Source organism: Carassius auratus, chromosome 16 (genome assembly GCF_003368295.1).
Source record: "Carassius auratus strain Wakin chromosome 16, ASM336829v1, whole genome shotgun sequence".
NCBI lineage: Eukaryota > Metazoa > Chordata > Actinopteri > Cypriniformes > Cyprinidae > Carassius > Carassius auratus.
In genome coordinates, this window is record NC_039258.1 from 13,508,010 (window position 1) to 13,525,231 (window position 17,222).

At 34.5% G+C, this 17,222-nt stretch overlaps 1 long non-coding RNA gene across 2 annotated transcripts; it reads right to left on the reverse strand.

Moving 5' to 3' along the window:
- Positions 1-411: 411 nt before the first annotated feature.
- On the reverse strand, positions 412-15,799 carry LOC113116193 (uncharacterized). 2 transcript variants are annotated; one of them, XR_003293990.1, is made up of 2 exons: positions 15,405-15,799; positions 412-1,344 (listed from the first exon to the last, which is right to left on the reverse strand). It is a non-coding gene; the product is annotated as an uncharacterized LOC113116193 (long non-coding RNA). The 2 variants fall into 2 exon arrangements; XR_003293989.1 differs by lacking the exon at positions 15,405-15,799 and adding an exon at positions 6,074-6,657.
- Positions 15,800-17,222: the final 1,423 nt, after the last annotated feature.

Consider the following 17,222-nt stretch of genomic DNA (forward strand, 5'->3'; position numbering starts at 1 on the left):
TAGTCCAATATTTGCATGCCAACTGGATTCAAAATAACATGACTGAAGAAATGCTAGAATTCACCTCTATTCGCATGTCATTCAATATAGTTGTGTTCAGCTTTTAATATTTAATAAACACTGACCCCTTCAATGTAACTTTTTCATTTCATTCCATATATTGTATTTTTAATGCATTATGAATTAGAAAAAATCAATGTTGCCTTATTTGCTTTGCCTTTTTACATACTGAAATCTGTTTAAAACTTGCAATTAAATATGGTACTATTTATTGATTAAATTGTGGAAATAAAACTGCTTAAACAATACAAAGCAAACCATAATTGAGAGTAGATTATATTTAGTAGAATGGTTTTTTTTCTCTCTCTAAACTGAAAATAATGCACAAGCAATTGTTTCAGTGCATTTTTCTCAGCAGAAGTAAAATATGGTGGTAATTTGTTCATACTGAACTAACATTTTCATTTGTTTGTACTTTAGTATCACAATCACAACTAATTATATTATTTAGAATTAGTATATATATTTTTATATTAATTCAATAATTAAAGCTAGATTTAATGTGTATTATAATAATCTCTTCTTCACAAAATAACATGTAACATAACTCTGTCTCCCTATATCCTGTCTCCACATGATGTAAGCGTAGTGAAAGAGTCTGTTAATATATACATATCATAAACTAGTTATTATTGTTTATAAACCAGCTTGAATTATACGTAACTCTTGCTCCAGCTTCCATCAGAGGGATTGACTTTATTCTGTGAATGCATATTAAAAAAACAAACAAAAAAAACAACTTCAACTATTTGCACTTTGCTCCTTTACATAGTAGAATCAGCATGTAATAAATAAGGTCCAAGAAAAAAAAAAAAGAACAAAAGAACTCCCTCAGTCTTTCTCTTTCACACATACAGACACATCAGGATTACATATGCATCTCCTGCCTTCTCCCAGTAGGACCAAGCTGAGAAAAGAAGTCACAGGTCTTGCGCATAGCCAGGAGTGCCGCTTTACCTAAAGGAGAGCCGAGGTCACGTCCCGCGAAGCTTTGCTCTCCTACTGGAGTGTGTGCATGTGTGTGTGAGAGAGAGAGGGTGAAAGAGAGAGAGATATAGTGGGTTTATTTAGAGAAAGGCAGTATTTTCCCTCGGGAAGCCAGAGGAATTGAAGCTGTGTGCTGAGGGGAGGGGCACCTTTCTCTGCACGTGAATGAAAGGGGCGCGCTAAAACCCACTTGTGTGCTGGCATGATTGTTTACCATGACCCCGACTTCACCAAAGGTCCTGAACCGACATCCTGGCTGTCACAGTAACGCTGGGCAGGAGCCAGCCATGTCCTGCCCTGGTCCACGGTACCGACATGGAAGAGAGGAAAAAAGTCCTTGCAATCACTCATGTGACAAAAGTTAAATATATAGATGAATAAAAATAACTGTGGTATTTGAATAACACCACAGTGATGTTAAAGTGCTCAACACTGGTAACAATTCTTACAACAGCACATAAGATGAGGAAACATCATGTTGAGACAATGCAATTTTACTCGTGTTAATTTTGAAACTTGTTATAAACTGTATATGATTTATTAGCATCACATATAATTCCTGTGCATTACAAATAATTTTAATGGGTTGTATGATTTAATGAATGTTGAACTTTCCATGTAAAAGCAGGTTTATTGGAATAGGTCTGATCATTTTGTGTGTGTGTGTGTGTGTGTTTGTTTGTGTGTATATATATATATATATATATATATATATATATATATATATATATATATATATTGTATTTTGATCAATTTAGAGTTGTTAAGAATTATGTAACCACAATAAATATTTTTTATTATTGTTGTAGACAGAATCAGTTCTGCAAATTAGACAACTAGGACCAGATTTTTCTAATCCAGGACTGCAAAGATGAAATCAGTAAAAACATGTAAAAACACAAATTGTTCCAATAACTGAATAAATAGCCAAATAAACTAATAGAAATGCTACCAAAAGAAGAAACATTTTGCGATAGCCTTTTATTATGTTTGGCAATATTTGTTGGTTTGCAGATTTTGGAAGGAGCATTAAAATAAAAAAGGCATTTTTCATATCACAGAACATGCCTTACATATAAACACATCTATTTTAAATGACCATTATTATTTATTATAAACATACAGCTCACAAGATTGTCTTTAGAACTATTTATATACCACAATTTAAAGGAAAGTTTTTTTAAAATAATAAAAACCTTTTTTTAGAAAACAAAATAAATAAAATAACATTTAATATTAAAAACAACATCTAGGAAGCATGTTTAACAGTTAGGACTTGAATTTAAGAGGAATCTAAAACAGTCTCTGCAGTATTCTTAGTGGTGGAAGGTCAAATAAAAATACTGACCCATCTACTACGCTTGTCGGATCATTTTAATTGCAAAATACCATATTTGATGCTCAAACAATGAATATACATTTCAGAACTTAAAAGCATTTACATAAACTCTTACAGCAAATTAGCAACAGTCTCAGTGAAAAAAATAAAAATAAAATACAAACTCACTAGCTCCAGTCTTTTTATTTATCTTCATTTTATTTAAATACAAACATACAAACAAATAGCACCAACAAACACCATTAAAGCCTCCTTCAGTCCTGATTAAACTGCAACGGTCTACAACTTTTTCATCTTAATAGGCATTTCTGTTTAACTGTTAAATCACTGAACTCCAAATACACAACTAGCCTCGGACATCTCAGTGTAGTTTCATGCACATAAACAAATACAAAGCTTCTTTTCAGTGCGCCGACTCAAAATTCTCTTCAAAGGCTCTCCGCTTTGTAAGGTTGCACAGGCAACAATATCTGTGTGCGGACCAGCCCCTTTTGTGTTCTGGTTCATTGTAAGGTTCAAAAACACAGACTAAAGACTTGCTTTGCCACCCCCATTACATTCAAGCCTCCACTTTTATTCCAACTGGTGCTATTGAAATCTCTAATACCGAATAAAGTTCGGGATCCCCAGATCAATGCGGTGTATAGTGCATTGTGATTTTAAAATGGAAAGCTCCTCGCGAACACAGCATTAGAACTTGCAGAATTTTAGCCGGGCACTGAATAAATACCTCTGCATTCAAAAAAATGTGAAAATGTTGAAAAGGAAAGCAAAATGAGTTAAATAAAGCAAGAGAAGAGGGGTGAAATTTTGCCTTTTCAATAAATAAAAGTCTTCACTATTAGAATCATCATTACAGTCCAACTGTTTACTTGTTTTTTTTTTATTACATTTGTAATAAAATTATTATTATTATTATTATTATTATTATTATTATTATTATTATTATTATTATTATTATTATTATAAGAATAGAAAATGAATTTGATTAATTCTTAATATAGAATACAATTCTGTCTTAATTTTGGGTTTGATATTTTACTTTCTGTATCAGCATCTTTATTATTATTATGAGATTCTTACAATGGTAACTATGGTAAATTAAGCCTTGGTTATTGTAATATAATAACAACAACAACAATAACAATAACGCTATAGATAATTCAAATTTAATATATATGTTCAAATAAATATTTGTTTGTTTGTATTATCACTGTTTAATATTTTAACACGTACCGTATTATTTCAAACAATACAGAATGGCTGCAAAATTTCACCTGTTTTACAACCTGCTATTATTGCCGTTATTATTAATGTTGTCGATGACGATGATGTCAATTGTTTTTGCTGTTTCTCACCCACATTTATTAGTACTGACTGTTTTCTTTTTTTATTAATCTCCCCTGGAGCAAAAGAAAAACAAATCAAAGAACTGTTAAAAGATGAAGAGTGTAATGACATCAATAAACAGCAACTAAAAACCGTATAAAACACATCAGAGCGCTGAACACATCTCCATCAATTTTCTCTTTTCTTCCTGCTCTTGCTTTTGCCGAGATCAGCCTTTTATCCTTTCTTTGTTTGCAGAAGTTAAAAAGGGGGGGATACGTCTTTGAAGACAAATCTGAATATAAAGAAGTGACTGTGCAGTTTGTTTTAGACAAATAGAGGATTCAGTCATGGTGTAGATTTGTAGATAGAGAGAGATGTCTAATTTTAATGTCCTGGTGGCCTACTAAGCCTCATGAAATGATACAAAAAATGGCTGCTGCTGGTGTGTTATGATGCCTGTGAGTTTAGCCTTGTACTAGACAGCATATGATGCGGAAAAATTATATTCATATATAATGATTATATTGATTTATATATAATGAATCTAAAGTTTAAAAAGCCATTCAATTACACCATATTGGATGAAATATGAATGGTCAGAATAAGTAATTTGAATTTAGTATTTATAGAGAATATCCTTATACATATACAATGTGTAAAAACAATAGCCACAAACAAAAACTGCACAGGATTATTTCTAAACATCACAAATTTAGAATTTTAACCAACATTGTATTAAAGCTGAATGCTTCAAGACAGCTTCTATTCATAGCTTAAAAGATTTAATTCCATTAAAAATTAGCAATTAATTTTTCTGTTTGTATAATTTAATTTCATTATTTGGATAGTGGTTAAAAAAAAAAAAAAACTACTATCAGACACCTTGATTTGAAAACACAATCATCTGCAAGGAAACTGAAACATGCAACACATGAATTCAGAGGAAAACACTGAAGAAGAAAAAAAAAACAGCTGAATCAAAGCCAGCTTAAAAAAACATAATAGTGCTGAAAAAATGTGTCCTTTGAGGGAGGGTGAAAGAAAGAAAGCAAAGAGAGAGAAACGGGGTGGAATATAATCTCATCATGCAGCGTCCACGGTACCTATTTACACCGAATGCAAAGAGGGCACGTCTGCCTGCGCATCCCTGCTGCGTGGAGTGAAAAGCAGGAACAAATCAAAGACACAGCTCATCTGTGTTTATATTTTCACACAATGAAAAACCTACTCTTTGTATAAATACACCCCCCTCCCATCTTTTATTATTGTATAATAGCCCCCCCCCCCCCCCCCAAATTCCACAAATCCATCTATCCTGTCTTGTCTTTCTCAGTACTTTCTCATGGATAATTAACATTTCTTTCTTCTAGTTATTTTATTTTTTTTAATTACTCCTTTTACCAGGCTTATAATTCTGTTCAGACTTTCAAAGTGATGCTAGATTTGTGTGACGCCGTCTCTGCTTGGTTTTCAGCAGACATCGCCTGGTGCTTCTTTATTGTTTCACTTTACAGACAATCACGGATCCTGCAAAGGTCACATCAGAAACGGTCTTCACGCCACACCTGTCATCTGATGTTCACGGTGATACCCGTCTATACGTGTCTTTTGCAAAGAACCATGATACTCTGTAGCTCAGTGACTCCCTGCACACACACACACAGACGCACTTGCATCAGTCAGTCTACCCCCCCCCCCACACACACACACACTGCCCTCCATCTCCCCTCTGCAACATGCACAATGCTTCCTTCTTTCTCCACGCCAAACTCAGCTCCAGCTCAAAGTTTACAGCATCCCTAACACAATGATTTGCATTCTGCCCACAGGAATCGCGCCGGGATATTCTAAATTTTTCAGCCGTTCGTCACATGCATTTTTCAGACGGACTGACAGAATACAGACAGCGCTGGCGGAATGACTGCTGCTTGTGTGTGTGACGTGTGTGTATGTGTATTTTTAGGAACAGAACATGGCATGTGTGTGTTGCAGGAAGGCTAGTCCTGATCTAGCCACATTGTTCCGAATCCTCACCTCTGCATCATCAGCTATATGATTCTGCTGGCACACACACACACACACACACACACACACACACACACCAGCTGATTGTGCTCCGAAAAATGCTTGCACAAATAATTTTGGGAACAATACATGATGTAGTCTTGTTAGCATTGCAAAAAGACAGTTTTGTCGACACTTCCACTTTGAGGAAGCTTGTAACAGGCTCAAAGGAATAGAACAGAAAACACAATATTTACACCTTCTGAACTTTTCAGACCAAGTCAAATGAGATCAGACAGCGGTATTCTAATTGATACAACAAAATAGGATCATTTTGAACACGATGCTCACCTTTACTTAGCTCGCTCGAGACTACTAGCATGTCATATCCATCAGGCAACGCATCGAACGGCACCTACTGTATTTCTCCAACAGTCCACGAGATCCTGCTCTATAAAACACCGTACAAGAGGAACAAGCCTCAACCCTTTTCATCTTAGATCTACTGCAAGCGAGGACCGATGTGACCACTGCTCCTCGTGAGCTCAACTTTCATGTAAGCCGGCGACAGATGCAGCTTTTGGGTCTCTTTTGGGGGGCCTCTCCCCAATATTTTAAGCCCAATTTTCTATGGTTTGATTTAGGGTTGATGGGCTTGATGCCGGGAGTGAGACAGCAGGCTCAGCGGGGGCCATTAGCCATGGTGTGGTGGCCGACTTAAAAAGAGTTCAAGCTCCCGCAAGCGAAAGGAGGAGGGAAAACCCCCAAGTCTTCCTTTCCCACCTTCTCCTCTTCAGTAACCTGATGATGGTGCTCATAGCAATCATAATCTTTCCCCTCCATCAACAGACTTCTTGGGGAACATTCAACATGTTCTTTATTTTTTATGTTGTGTTATATGAAGGGCAGAACTTCACATAAACCATTTAGTTCATTTCGTTCAAACATAAGATGTTTTTAAAGAAGGGTCTCATATTGACTGGCTTGTGATGCAGCAATAAGAGAACAATGAATTACTGTACATAAATTGTGTTTGGGCCTAGCGTTCTTTTAGCTCTTTACAACAAACACTTTTTACAATTATAATCCCAATATATGGAACTACAATATCAGTTCCAGTACCATCAGAATCTTCCACTAAACTGTTTTCTGACACTGCATTTCCCATGATTCTGTACAGAAGAAGACATTCTGAATTAGTGCACAGTGACAGGAAAAGTACAGTCAGAGGGGTGTATAAGTATTTGACATAAATACGTTTGGAATACTGACTGTCCAGAGGTATGTCATGCTATACTTCACTTTTGTTCACCCCCCCCCCCCAAACAAAAAACATTAAGATCTTTTTTATGAATTCGAGAGCTCTCTGACCCTCCTATAGACAGCAAGAGAACTACCATGATCAAGGTCTAGAAACATAGCAAGGAGAACGGTAATATAATTCATGTGACATCATCGACAGTAATTTTACAAAGCTACCAGAATACTTTTTGTACACAAAGAAAACAAAAATAATGACTTTATTCAAAAATTTGTCTCCTTCGTGTCACCCCGATGCCATTTTGAAGCGTTTTTTTTTTTTTTTTTTTTTGCGTACAGAAAGTATTCTCGTAGCTTCGTTCCATTAAGTCTGAACCCCTGATGTCACATTGATTATTTTACAGATTCTTTTGCTACATTTCTGGACCTTGATCATGGTAATTAAATTGCTGTATATGGGAGGGTCAGAGAACTCTCAGAATTCATCAAAAATATCTTAAATTGTGTTCCGAAGATGAACTGTGATCTTATGGGTTTAGAACGAAATGAGGGCGAGTAATTAATGACAGAATTTTCATTTTTGGGAGAACTATCTCTTTAAAATTATTTTGAGCAGTTTACTAAAAGTAACTAAAACATTACATAAAATATTTGTACAGCAAGTATCATTTTATTTTGAAACAATTATCTCAGAAACTGCATGAGTATTAATATATATATATATATATATATATATATATATATATATATATATATATATATATATATATATATTTATATATATATATATATATATATATATATATAAATGATGGCCAGTCATAATATCTACATACACTACTATTAAACATTTGAGGTTGGTAAGATGATTTTAAAATAAGTTATGCTCACCATTTATTTAATTAAATATAGTAAAAACTGTAATACTGTGCAATATTGTTATAATATAAAATAAGTGTTTTGTATTTTATTACATTTGAAAAAGGTATTTTATTCCTGTGATGGCAAAGCTGAATTTGCAGCATCATTACTCCGGTCTGAAGTGTCACATGATCATTCAGAAATCATTCTAACATGCTGATTTGATACTCAAGAAGGGAATAACTTAAGAATGTATGGCCACTTTACTACTTTACTGATGAACAGAAAACCTTTGTTTAAACTTCCGTCTTTTAGATTCAGATGTGTCAGGAAAGAAAGTGTAGACCAGAATTCCTTTAAAAACAGCTTCTGATTCAGTGCCACATATAATAGCCAGGACTGATGCAAATAAAATGCACCACAGAAAAAAAAAAAAAGAAAAAAGAAAAGCCCTGTCGGTTGTTAAGTATACCTTATACTTTTTAATGATGCCAAGTAACTTTGTTTCGGCAGGTTTAGCCAAACACTCGGTTAATTCTTTATAATGACGGTTTCTGTCACTCTGGAGAGTTTGAAGCTCAATATGTCTGATTATATGTTGGTTTAGACCTTGTTGTCTGCCCAGCCTCAATCTCAGCAGGGTGCCTCCAATTACGCCACTGATTAAGACACTCTTGTGCGAAAAACCTAATTGGCTTCGTGCTGCAGAGAGATGCTGTTTTTTTTTTTTCTTTTTGCACCATGGACATAAAACAAGAGGCACCGAGAGTGAAAAACAAGACTCTCTCTCTCCTTCACTTCATATTTTCCCCAGTGGCCGAGGTTATTTTGAAGAATCCCTCACCGAGAACAGCTTAGCAGAACGGCACTTTGTACCTGTTGCCACCATCTTGTTTACCGATAACAAGCTGGCACCGAAACAGGGCAGAGAATTCACTTCTCAATAAACGTTACAGCAGCATCTTCTCCCGTCGTCTTCAAATTCAATTAGAAATCTAGAATTATCTGCACAGCAGCTGTGAAGAAAAGCGTATGCCCGCTTTTGTTGCATGTGTTTTTTTTCTTGCAGGGTGGAACGCCTCTGTTTCTCCCCGCTCCCTAAGCCCTGATAAGACCAGTTGTGTGTGTGTTGATGGCTAGGAGGATGGGAAGGCTAGTTGGTTGGGGGTTTGAGAACTGGTGACATTTGTTCCTGGGTTCTGTAGAGGACTCCCTGCTGTGTTGCGCTGGGCTGAGGCAGAGCTTCTGAAGCTGGCCAGCCAGGCCTCCAGGAGCCTTAACTAAGCCCCCTTCCCCCATACACACACACACACACACACACAAAGCGTACACGAACATGGACACACGAGCACCTTCAGAAGCACACTCACTTACACACAAATCCACAATGTCAAATTACAAGCAAGTGGCGCATGTAGAAGCTAGAAAAAACATCCATGCACAGGCGCAGAGCTTGATTGATAAGTGTGAGCAAAACTATATGCTACATGATTCCTAGAGATTTCCTGTTTTTCCTTCTGCACAAAAGCATTGCAGCGCAAACTGAGAAAGAAAAAGAAAGCAACCAAGCAAGCACTGGACACATTGACTAATTTTATATTTAACAGTCGCTGCGCTAAAAGCAGACTACGTTTGGTATTTAAAAACATTTTACATCTCCTGCATGATTACAAAAAGCAGAAATCAAGGTGACAGTGGTGTTTAAAGTAAGTAAATTGATGCAAATATTAAAATAATGGCTCTTTAAAAATACAACCTATAGATATGTGTGGTAATATGACTTTAGTGTTAAAAAAAACCTTGCTAATCCTTTCTGTGTTATGTCACATTTGACAATTACAACTAACACTACAAAACAAATGTCAAAATAAAGAGATGGCAAGTTTTGACAGAAGAATTCATGTACACTATTATTCCTGCAGGATCACGTGGCGCTGAAAACTGTAGTAATGACTGCTGAAAATCTAAATTTGCAACACAGAAGTAAAATAAAATTAATTTGAATAAAATAAATCGAAATAAAAATAGTAAATTGTGATCCTATTTTACAATATTACCATTCACACTGAATTTTTAATTAAACAAATGAAACAGACGTCTTTCCAATACAGTAAAAACACCTTACTGACCCAAAACATTATTAAAACTTTCTTTTATAAATTTTATGCTTCACATTTCAGCGTATAAATCATCCAAAATTGGCACCTCCATTCTAAATGCCTCATCAATCTTATTTTTTTATTTTTTTTTTATAGATTTTTTCATTCATTCATTTATTTTCATGGGAATCAACATCATGCTGTTAATAAAGCTTAAAATGCATTGAACTTGAAAATCCATTTTGTTCAGTTTTGAAGCTAAACATCTATACACTATAGAGAAAAGAGATATTACGTACAAAATGTACTTGTCACAATTTAGTAACTCTCCCACTCTCCCTGTCTTCACCCTACTTATGTGTAGCACCTTGGCACTTATAGATGAGACTTTTTTTATTTATAACTTCAGTCATTCAAATATACAATTTATTTATACAATCAGTCTTAGACATCTTCTTTGCCCATCTATTATGGTTCTGTCGAATCATTGGTAATATACACATGCTCATACACCTCAAGTATTTCATCCTCACAGACGAGTGCCCCGTGACCGCTATCATTCAAATCATCTCAATATCATTATGAAATAGTAGCATCAGCAATCCTGGCAATTCCAGTTCACTGAAGACTCCAAGGAGATTCCACATAGATATAATCACACAAACGCAATGACGCATTGGAAATGAATATGACCATGATGATTAAGATTTTAATGCATTTAGCCTACTTATACAGAGACATCATTATGGATGTGCTAATTTTAAAATATACAGTTTATCAAAAAAATATAAAAGTTTATCAAATATATATATATACAGTTTATCAAAAAAAATATAAAGTTTTTCATTCGAACTGTAAGAGGCCTGTTTGAACACTAGCTTGGGATTCATCAATAAAAGAACAATGAATTACTGTGAATTGATTATGTCTGTTTTTTGAGTCTTTAATACAAAAATACTGTAAAAAATTTTTTTAACAACAATATGAGTGGCAAATGAGAATCTTCAATATTTTCTATCATTGCATTTCCTATTATTCTGTTCAACAGGGAAAAAAAAAACAACTTTACAAACACATTAAAATATGTAAATAATTTGCACTACAACTCTATTCAGCTAAAGAGAGATTGATATGCTAAATAATAGAAATACAGGGCAACAATTGTGAATTGTAATCCTTATTATTATTTTTTTTTTTTTAATGAACCTTGATAATTTTATATCATAGTATGCCTGACTGTGGGAATCTTGAATTCTCCAAGATTCTCTCTTTTCTTTGGCTGCAGTATCCCTGGTTCAGACTGGTTCAGTGTTTTCTATCGGCGAGACACCTGAAGTAATTATATGTATGAAAGCTGAGACACCAATTTATCAATAGTTTAAAGTGAACGTGATAACGCAAACATCAATAACCAGAAGCAATGAAACAGAAAATTAAAATTCAGAGTAAACAAGCGCAGTATGACATTATTGCTGTATTAGACCGAGAGCTGCAGGCCAATTTAGTCAGCTAGTTTAACAGCAGCCCCAAATGGGATTTGATTTGCGCGTGCATGTGTGTGTGTGTGTACACGAGAAAAGGAGAAAGCGAGAGAGAGAGAGTGACTTTGTACTGCAGGTGAGTGAATATCTCATGCTCTCAGCCCCTGGACCCCCTGCTGTTTTCAATCAATACCATTAGAATGCCTGAGTCCGGTCACCCTGACTGTAATCTGCTATGTGTGTGTGTGTGTGTGTGTGTGTGTGTGTGTTTCTCAGCCAGCCCCCCTCCCTGCTATTATCAGTTTGATAAGCTTTGGCACAATTTAACACAGATTTAGGCGACGGTTGATTTTTAAGGTTTAGAATGTTTGATTATCAGGAAAACTAAGGAAAACAGCAGATGGTCATGAATCAGCGTCAAAACACAAGACTGAGAGCTGCCTGATCAGTATAAAAGAAACATGGCGATTGGAGGATGGGAGTGAACTTTAATGCTTTTCCTTAACATATATTAAGCTCAGGTATACTTTAAAAACACGACGCCTCTCAAAGTCATATTTAGATTTTATTACAAAGTTAGACGAGGTCTTTGAAATGGCTGTGGCAAGGTGAAACGATATAGAGACGCTATAGAAAAGTATCCTATTTATTAATTCTTTCTTTCTTTCTTTTTTTAAGTGTGTAAATGAATATACCAAAAAAAAAGAGATTTTGTATTTATATCTTAATAGAATTTATTGCATTTTAAAAAGGTTTGCAAAATAAATATTTTATGTTTCCACAATATGCACTATTTGATTGAATTACATTTGATAACAATCTTAAACATGACGTACACTCATAAATGACTCAAAGATGTACAATACATATTTGATCACAATGTGACTATTTTAAATTTTTCTATATTATATTGGAATAGTGATTACAGCATCTAGTATTGGTAAATACATAATGGTCTGCAATACTGCAGGAACCTAAATTAAGGAAGAACATCTGTATCTGTCCGGTGGATATATGCAAATTTAGATTTTAATTAAATCTATGTAATTACTCTGTCAACCATAATTGTACACAGATGCATTGGCTCTGCAGATAAAAACAACAAAAACTATATGCATATATAATTGTGTTCAAAACAATAATATATGGTAATTGCAGTTTATATTACACTATAATTACACAGTAAGTACAGTCATTACAAGCAAATATGTATTCTCATGCTATATACTTGTGGCAAACATTGACTTCACTGTGTTTGCACAAAAACTCCTTGTTATCAGTAATCATTTTTGACTATTTTCATGAACAGTTTAATCTTTTCCTAAATTATGTATTTTCATTGAGACATATGGATTTATTTTCATGGAGAATTGCAGTCACGTCTTTTATTCTTACGTTAGGAAGAATATAATTTTACAATATTAATAATAGGTGTAACCATATTTTGAAATACAAAAGGATTATTTTTTATATAAGAAAAAAAGTGCACTTCTTCATTCACATCCAACTATTGTTTAAAATATAATGCAACAATTCTCTAACAATTATTCCTGTTTAAAAAGCAAAGGTGAACAACAGACACTTTGTCAGGTGCTGCCTTGAATCAGTGATAAAGACAGAGCGCTTTATATGAAAATTGGATCTTGAAAAGCATTTTAAACTTTACTGCATATTACAGCTCCAACGTTAATGGGTAATTCACATTGCTAAGTAGGAATGCTCCAGCATTTATTTGTGATTGCTGTGACAAATTAAGCCTATTTCAGGCAAAATTAAGTGTATGTAATGTGGTGAGAGCCGTACGGCAAAACTGAACTACAGCTAGCCTCATCATTGAAAGTGTGAATAAAGCACTTTGGATGAATGGGCCATCAAGTACTGCTTTAATTGGATGGTTGTGGGGAGTCAAACCGGGGTTAAACGTATTTGCTGTGTACACAAATATGAAGCTGGAAATTTTATCTATACTGAAAGTGAGACCTGGCCTCTAAATTAGAAACTTTAAAATGATGCTATTTTTCTGTTGGCACCAGTGTTTTTGTTATTATGTAGATAATACATAATATTCCAAAAAAAAATATATATATATTTTATATACAAATAATAAATACAATTATATATATTATATATGTTTTTTTTACTCTCTATAGCTGTGACATAACAAAGAAGTTATTTTATTTGGATCTCCTGTGTCCATTTTCTTCCTATTGTTTGCAAGATAACCTTTGGCACTGGTTCTTTTCTTTCTTTTTTCAGGTCTCAGAAATTCTGATGCCATTTTCTTCTGACAGGACACGGTTTCAGTCCCTTTTCCGGGAGATGTTAAGAAGATTTTTTACACCTGTTTCGTGTTTTGTGAGGAAATGTATACTGTAATACTTTCAGCAGTATATGTCAAATAACCACAATGCATATAAATGATTGTGACAATAGAATATCTAAGATGTTTATGAGGATGAGGGAGGAAATAGATGTATCTGCAGGGATATTGACAGTGATCAGAATGACTACAGTGTAAATAAATAAATAAAAAAATAGTAGTTTAACATGCACCTAGTAGGCAGCATGTCATATTACTTAACAGAAGTGGAAATTGTGAAACTATGTAAATTTAGTAGCTTAATAGCAGGGCACATACCATTTTTAAACATTAACAATTAATCAAATTTAATTTAATTAAATTGTATTTAATGTGTTTACTTTAATATCATTTTATGGAAGACAGATAATTTACATACATTTCTATATACACTTTCAGCTTGAGTTTATTGAATCGCTTGCAATTAATGATCAAACCTTATTTGAATGCGTCCTTGTTAAAGTGTAATTGCAAAAAAATAAATACCGAGTAATATTAACTAAAACATGCTTACTATAGTTTTAGGTTTAATGTTTAAGTTAGTTGCTTGTAATTACACATACATTTTTACTATAAATATATATGTAACATAAAAATGACACATTAAATCAAAGTGTTACCATATATCTAAAATATTTCCTGCTTCTCTAATAGTAAACAGTGTATGGAGAGCATAAACATGCTGACAGCTGACACACGAAAGCTATTTTTTCATACACTACCAGTCTTCGAACTGATAGGAACTCGCTTGATTAGGATTCACTACAGTAAATACCAAATCTTGATGCAAAAAAAAAAAGAAAAAAAAAGTTATTTTGTGGGGGGGGTGTTGGGTAATGAGGTACTATTAGCATTAGCTAGCGTGTCACCTTGGCAGGTAAAATATAATTGGGTGCTGGAGCGTGTCTGTATGATCGGCCCATCGTGCAGTGCATGCACATACTGCATTATTTAGCAGCGCAAGGCACAACGCAGCTATGTAGCAACCTCCTTTCACAGCCCATTAGCCAGCACTGATCCCGCACTGGCAACAAGCTGCCCCATTCACAGCACACTAATTATTTTACATCAGTCACAGTATTTTTCCCCCAACAAATGTGACCAGTGATGCATAATTATGAGCCGTGGGGTTCAGAGAATGCTGAGGGTGCTGGGGACTTAACTATAGCTATTTTAGAGAGAGCACAGATACAAGCTGAGAGAACAATCTGGTCCCCACCTGGGCTAGATACACCAATGTATGAAAATGTAAAAAACAGCCTAGCAGATGTGCATTTAAAAGTCGGGAATTTTCTGCACCCACTATTTTTTTTTTTTTTAGATTACAGTTAGTCCTTAGAGATCTGTAAGTAGCAATTTTAGCTAAGGTTCTCTAAGAACTTTAAAGTTTTTTTCTTAAATCTGGTAACAATATGAAGTAAAAACATCACATTCTGCACATAAAGACCTTCACCAGCGCTCTGAATACAAGATCGAATTCTGTTCCGCTCACAGCGACCTAATAACAAACCCCAAACACTCATTACACCTTGTATGCTAATTCTATTAGCTTTAGCATAATACTTGTTTTATGCGACAAAGACTGTTGAAGTATCATAAGATAGCATTTTCACCCAACATACCTAGAGTTGATTTAATGTCGAACAGGACACAACAAGCGACATTCAGAGGCCATAGCTGGTCTGGCTCGGTCAAAAATGTCCACCTTTAATCTCATCCAGAGGTGAAAACCACATCCATATCTTCAGTTTAAATGATGCAGGTGAAACACCTCATTCTTCTTAAGAGGGAGAGGAAAATTTAGGTTTTCTACTTGCTTGCCTTGTGATATTTCTGAGCCGTCAGCAATGCAGAAGCTGCTTTTCTCTCCCCTAATTCTGTGGACTTGAAGCTTTGAAGCCCCCCAACTGTGCACAGTATGGTCTTTGAAGCGGGGAAGAAATTCAGAGATTTAAAAAAATGGATAAAAGCAGGGGGAACATGCTGCTCCTCACACATACCATTGTCTACATTGATCTGTTTTTAGGTGCCATGTTCGCTTCTGGATACAGGAAGCTTGATTTGGACAAATCCTTGCCTGGTAGCGACAACAGCCAAATATGAAATAGAAGACACTTTTGTGCAGTTATTTTTTAATTGTTTTAATTTTCTATGTTATACTGTACTTTAATAAATAATATTTACAAATTGCACATCACCTCTTCTTCTTCTTGTTTCCTGAAATTATCAAGTTTATGTAAGTTTTGATTGATATATATATATATATATATATATATATATATATTAATACAAGAAAACAGTTTACTTTTGTGATTCAAATTTCTAGTAAGTGGACTTAACTACTATTTAAATTTGAAACAATGCAATTATTGTTTACATGTGATTACAACGTATTTCTATTTTCAAAATACCTGCATTTAATTACATATACAGTTTAATTAATTTCTGTAATTTCAGTTATAATTACACTGTTTACCCATTCCTTACACCTTAATCCACCCTTAAACCTATCCATACCACCAAACCTGTCCCTATCCTTACCCGTACCCCACCTCATAGCAGCAGAAGTGTTTTGCAATACAGTATGAACACAATAAGTAAATTGTACCTATTTATTGATGTAAGTACATAGAAGTTAAGGCCACCTATTATACAGTGAGACCACTTTTCTGAAATTCTTTTAAGTAGGTAGTTTGGCATTTAACTAATCTAAAACTAAATGATAATAAAGATGAAACTGTGCTTTTAATGATGAAATATCAAAAAAGAATACAATTAAATAAATAACAAAAATCTTTGGGTTAAGGTTTTTAAATCATCAGATATCACGAAGTATATGAATAGCAAACTGCATTTTGTTCCATAATACACTTTTAGAGATCGCCAAGATTTATAAAGGACATAAACCAACAAGTACTGAGATTTTCCTACTTTTTTCCCCCCAGTGAATGCTAGTAAAGCTCCTCGAGATCTTGTGAGAACTTAAACCAATATGCTCATAATGCTCATTGTTAGGAAGGCGTAATGTTATGCAAATGGCTTTAGCTGAGGGGCCGTCTTCAGTCGTTTTGGGCTTGTGGCTTTGATAACCTCCATTACTATAGGATTAGATGAATGCTGATGTTTTGTCAGTCTCCTTGGACTCTATAGTCTTCAACTCAGGACTAATCCTGCAATTCTGATTGTCTGAATAGACTGACCCATCCATCTAGTATCTTGTCGATAACATTCAGGAACGCTGGACAATGCAGCCACACTCGGACTTGAACTGAATCTGTTCTGTAAATACGCAGCTCAACAAACCATAGTTTACAGTTTAATATACAAATTGGATATTAACGCCCACCTCTGACAAGGAAGGTTTTGATGGCTTGTTTCAAAGAATATCTGTTTTATTGTTGTTGCTTTTTTTTTTGAAAGATATAGATTAAGTTTATCTC